The sequence below is a fragment of the Leptonychotes weddellii genome, chromosome 1 (assembly GCF_054177405.1).
Source record: "Leptonychotes weddellii isolate Sample4059 chromosome 1, ASM5417740v2, whole genome shotgun sequence".
NCBI lineage: Eukaryota > Metazoa > Chordata > Mammalia > Carnivora > Phocidae > Leptonychotes > Leptonychotes weddellii.
The window spans coordinates 55754128-55760329 of NC_138369.1; positions in this window are offsets into that span (position 1 = coordinate 55754128).

Consider the following 6202-nt stretch of genomic DNA (forward strand, 5'->3'; position numbering starts at 1 on the left):
AGTGGACTGAAATAAGAGACATCTTGCAAGGATCTCCAATTGCTTGGTTGGTGCCAGCCCTTGGAGGGAGGAAATGCTCTTCACCACAGCTTCCCCTTTTACATTTAGGTTGAATCACTAATGTCAGTTCTTAAGTAAACATTCTCTTTAACTCCCTGGAGGAAACTGTAAAGGACCCACTTTTAAGTGAAGAGGTTCCAAAAATATTCTCAGAAAACTTTAATATTGGGTCAGGGAATTTTGAAAGAAAAAATTACAGTGAAATCAACAATCACTGTTGGGCTAAGAGCTCATCACAGCTCCAGTGTGTGCCACCCACAAGACTGGGAAGGGTGGAAATAACATCATAAACTGATGAAATGTATTCATACCTAAGAGTCTAAATCTCAACATGGTGAATCACAAGCTGCTGGTTTCAAACATGGATGTTTCTTTGGTCATTAGATGCTTGTCATTTTTACAGTGAACTCAACAAATACTTGTTGGAGTCTACTGGGAATGACTGTCATCAAACAATAATACTGAAAATGTATACTTAGTGCTATAATAGAGAAAGAACAGTGAACCACAAGAATATGCTAGAATTATGCTGCTTCCATTAGGAACAGGGTCTACAAAAGTTCAAACCTCTCATGCCAAAAACGTTCTGGCTTTCCAAAAGGCAATTTTAGACTGAATGTGGTAAAGCTGCTTTTCAGGTATCTTTTTTATAATTTACCAACACCGGAAGCACTCTAGTTTCATTAGAATTTATGGATGATGAAGGAGGATATTTTGTGGAGATAAGTTGTGTTAACCTTAAAAAATAAAACTACCAGTTATTTTACCATCAAAAATGGATTTATTCAGGAACAGCAGAGAATTGCAATCCCAGATAAGCAAGCTACAGCACAAAGGAGAAGACTGCTCTTTTATAGAGGAAAAGGGGAGGGGCAGTTGGGGAGGCTGTAATAAACAAAAAGTCCATTGGAGGAAACTGGGAGTCCTAAGTATAGTGGCTTTTCATTGGCTGTCTATCATCATGACTGTCTCTAATTAGCTGAACCACTGCTACCAAGGGAGGAGGAAGCCTGCCTTCCTCCTGCTGGGATACTACGGTAGCATCCAGGTGCAAGATTCTGGCTCTTCCTGTTCGGTCTGCAATTGATGAGGAGTGTAGGGCATGACAACTTTCCCTGATGACCTCCCAACACCATTCTAAATAAGATTTCCTTTTACTAATTTTCTCAGGTGAAGCACTATTTTGTAAAAGTGAGCCAGTTCTTCAGCAGGGTGCTCCCTTCAGGCTCTAGTGTTGAGTGTTTGTGCAATATTAGCAGTATTGGTAGGAGATTGGGTGGGAGATAGAGGAGCTGGTGAGGAGGAGGGGATAGGGTTAGGTGAGCCCATGGTGTGGTGATAGAAGGAGAAGGCTGCTTACTTATCTATGCCAACTCTTATTCCAAAGAGCATTTAGGTTCTTGAGCTCATCTCCAGAGAAATGCCCCAAGGAGAGAAAGCCATCTGGTAAGACCTCATTCATCCCACATCAATCTTGATGTCTAGGACCCTAGAAAAATAATTCAGAGAATAATAAAGTTTAAAACATCTTCAAAATGGAAACACAATAGAGACTTCTTCACAACAGAGGAAACGAGGATTTTTTTTTAAATCACAGATCCTGTAATTTGGGCCAGATTCCTACCTTATACATGATGAACCTCACAAGAGCCTTCCTGCTATAGAAAGACCATGAAATTTCTCACCCTAGTGCTGTAGTTGCTTTTCTTTTCTTCAATCACAGGAAAAAAAGGTAAAATCTTAAGTATTCAGAAATTAATTTTATAGAATCCATAACTCTTACAGACATGTGATATTAAAACCATAAAATTCAATGCAATGAAGCAGTGCAAGGCAAATCTTCTTGAGCCAGTGCTGGAAATAAAGAAATCCATGGGCTCTGGGGACCAGTAAATGTTACTTGTACCCAGGAGGATCACCATTCGAGGAGTATCATGAACTCTCAGCAAAAGGTATTGGGTCAGTGAGTGTGCCAGGACTTGGGCAGAAGGGAAGGGGCAGGAAGCAGATGAGATTCCAGTTGGGGCACTCTGTAGGGTGGGGATGGAGCAGCAGCAGGCTCTAAAGGATCACTAGCAAAGTAGCAGGTCCTTTCAGGCTATGTTTCTCAGAACTCTGGGGGGAGATCTGTGTTGGCAAAGGGAAGAAATTCTTTACAAGCCCTAGGAGTGTGAGACCCTCAGGAATGAGCTGAAGTCACAACAGATTGATATTAACCTGACTTTTAGAAAGAGTAGATCCTGATATCTACAGAGCTTTACTTTTGCTACTGGAGCCTGCAAGCTGGACCCCCAGGGAGCCTCCTTGAACTTTAGAAGAGAACCCTTGGGCCCTACTCCAATGAGACCCATTGAGGACTTTTAACCTCCACACTGTAAAATAATAACTTTGTATTGCTTAGGCCACTAAGTTTGCATCACTTGTTCCAGCACCAATAGAAACATATGGCATCGCACCACCTCTTGGGAAGGTGGAGAGAGAATGGGGGAAATCTAACTGAATGTCATTGTTGCACCTTAAGAACATGGCCAAGGAGAACCAAAGCCTGCAAACACAGATTAGGAACAAAGAAAGAGCTCCCAAAACTCAGAAAAAGCCAACCAAAGAGAATAGGAAAAATGCAATAGTAAGGTAGTAATATGCAACCAGTGTGGGAAGCTATTATTTCCTTTCCTGGATAGTAATAGACCAATTAGCCTCTGGGGATGAGAAAAGTAAGAAAGATGTCTTAGTTTGGCCAGTAAGAGTACATCCAAGAGTGTGTGCACGTGTACACACACACAAACACACACACACATTCTCAGATTTAATTAATATTATGCTGTGATACAGATTTTTTTTTAAAGATTTTATTTATTTATTTGAGAGAGAGAGCACATGAGAGGGGGGAGGGTCAGAGGGAGAAGCAGACTCCCTGCTGAGCAGGGAGCCTGATGTGGGACTCGATCCCGGGACTCCAGGATCATGACCTGAGCCGAAGGCAGTTGCTCAACCAACTGAGCCACCCAGGCGCCCTATGCTGTGATACAGATTTAAGCAGTTATATGTTCTTTGATTCAGTTCGTTGGTTTCAAAGCTTTCCCTTACTAGTTTTATTCACATGAAGCAGAGTCTCATTGTCCAGGTCTCTGGAAGGACCCCCCCTGGACCTCTCTTTTCTTGCAGCTGGCTTCAATCCCTTCTTCCTCCACTGTCCCCATCACCACCACCACCCAAGACCTGTCCCACTAGAAAAAATCCAGCCTCCTTAAGGAAATAACAACTCTCTTGTATATTGTAAATTTCATAGCCACCAGAGATGAATGTAAAAGATTTTTCCCCCCTCCCAATTTCTATTTCTCCCAGAGGGGAAGGGTGGATTTTGGTTTCAGTGACCTCGGCTTTGTGTGATAAGGAGGTAACAAGAGCAAAGGTGAGCTCCAGTGCCATGATAAGGAGATGGTTAGATGTTGGGAACTCCACTCCCGGCTCTAATTTGTTTTTCAAATGCACTTTATATTTCAAGACAGATCAATCTTGAATGCAGTAATAAGTAATTTATAAAGCACGGGGAAAGGAGATGTCTAATCAAAAATGGATTGTGGAAAATAAGAATATAACACAACTGGGGTGAGTCAGGCAGATGAAGAAACCCTGGGAGGGTTATGAGACATCATAAAATGTGGGTGATATCAATATTCTGTAAGGGTTGGGGTAAAAACAGAATTGGTACTGGGAGAGGTGAAATGGAAGGGAAGACACTCCTAGGAACAAGAGAGGGGGCAGGCTACAGATGAGGGAGGCCCATGTCTGAGTGGCAGAGCCTGTAGCCATATAGGGCAATGACAAGGGACCCGTGGCAGTGCAACAAGGTCAGCCAGCCTGCTTGGCAGCCTCATCCTGGCACTGTGTGCTCAACAGCTCCCCCACCATTGCAAAGCCTTTTTTGGTGGTGGTTCTTCTTCAGAGGCAATCTCAAAGCCAGAATCATCTTCCTAACGCATCACTTTGATCCTGTTGCTCCCCCACTCAAAACCCTCCAGTGGCTCCCCGCCCCTCCCGGTCCCCCCATCCCGGTCTACAGAAGCAAGTGCAGCCCCTACAGTGGAGTCTTCTCTGATGACCCCAGACCAACCTCAGTACCCCTGAAACTACACAGCCTTGACCAGATCCACTCAATTGGCATCTGTCATTTCTTGTCCAACCGCTGGCAATTTTTAAGGTTTATTTCAGTAAATAGACTCTACACTCCTTGAGGGCAGAATGCTAGGCTGGATCACCCTGGAGAAGGAAAACACTCTCTTTGTGATAAGTTCAGAGTACCATGGAGTCATTTCTCATCCCCAGCCCCGTCCGCCATGACCAGCACACCATCCCACCTCTTAGCACATCAGGGTCATGGCACTGGATAACAGATTGGATCAGTCAGCAAAGCCCACCAAGATAGAGATCAAATTCGAGACTTGGACTAGAGCTTGGGTTTTGTCCTGTCCCTTGGCAGGGAATGCAGCTGCAGTCTCAGTCACAAGGTAAGGGTGTGATGTTGCAGATCCATCATCACCTCCTGAGAAACAACTTAAAGAGCACTTGCTGACAGGGCTGCCTCCACAAGGCCCCTTTGTACATCTACTGTCCTCCACCTCCATCACGTTTCAAGACAACTCAGGTTGTGGGGCAATGAGGGGAAAGAATAGGAATTGTTTGCATTTTATGATTTTTAAGTCTCAAGTTATGAGTGATGTTAATAGCAAAGTGTATTGAGTAAGTCTGTGTCTTAGATTAACGGTAAGACTTGCATTAGCGCCCAGAAGGAGAAACTGTGAGCCTTTCACCCAGATGTTCCCACAAATTGTCCCATGCCTCATGCAGTGTCGTGACAGGTAGTGACTCTGCACTCAGACTAGCTGTGTTCCCATCTGGCTCAGCACCTGCCATTTGCGTGAACTTACAGCCCATTTCCTCAGTTGTAAAATAAATACCAAATAATGCCCATCTCATTTAGACTGTTTAGAGAATTAAATAGGAAGATCTTAGCACAGGTTATGGTACATAGTAAATACTCAGTAAAATGTATCTATAAATATACATCACGTATGTAGTGAGGATAACCTCCTTGAATCTACTACCCATTTAATTGATTGCTCTCTGGCTCTCTATGCCTTCCCAAAACTTCCTACCTCATCTGCTTTATAAACTAGATGCTTACATGTCCTTCTCTCTGACTAGATTATAAGCAACTTAGGGGAAGGGACTGATTTTTCTCACACTTTCAGCAACACACAATGTGAAATGTCCAGCTGAATCTCTTTTCCTTGCACCTGAGACAGTTCTCTACATATAGTGAATGATCAATAACTGTTTTTCAGGTTAAACTGAATTTGTCTCCAAAACAGAGGTGCTCTCTGAGGTCTTTTCAACCGTTGAAACCTATAAAGGGTTACTAGGGAGTCTCAAGTCCATGGCCCAGAAAAGTCTAGAGCCTCCATTACCAGGAATATAACTGGTACAGCTACATTGAAAAACAATATGGAGGTTCCTCAAAAAATTAAAAATAGAACTACCACTTCTGGGTATAGATATCCAAAGGAAAAAAAAACAGGATCTCAAAGAAATATCTGTACCCCCATGTTCACCACAGCATTATTCACAATAGCTAAGACATGGAAAGAAACTAAATGTCCATCAATGGATGAAAGAATAAAGAAAATATGGTATATATATTCCATATAATACCATTATAGTTCCAATATTCCAATAGCATTCCATTGTGTGTCTGTGTGCATATGTGTGTGTATAATTGAGCCTCCATCACAATCTCCAGAAATTCTATGTTCTTCTGGACTCCCTTTGCCTCCCTATTCCCTTGCAAAGCTGTTTCTGTTTCTGCACTACCTCAGGCTGGATGCTGAACTCTGTCTTCTCACCAGTGTTTACAAGAAATCCACTCCCATAAACCGTGGGCTGAGGTTCATACACTTGACACGATGATGTCAGCAAGAGACCCAGAGAGGAGTCCCAGCCCATGACACTCCATCAACTCACTGTCCCCTCCCTGCTCCTTCTGCTTCCTCTCGCCTCCCCCCAGAAGCTCCAGCTCCTTCACTTTGCATATCCAAATGCTCAGAAGCGCAAGAGGTCTTCTTTCTGACAACACCTACTCTCT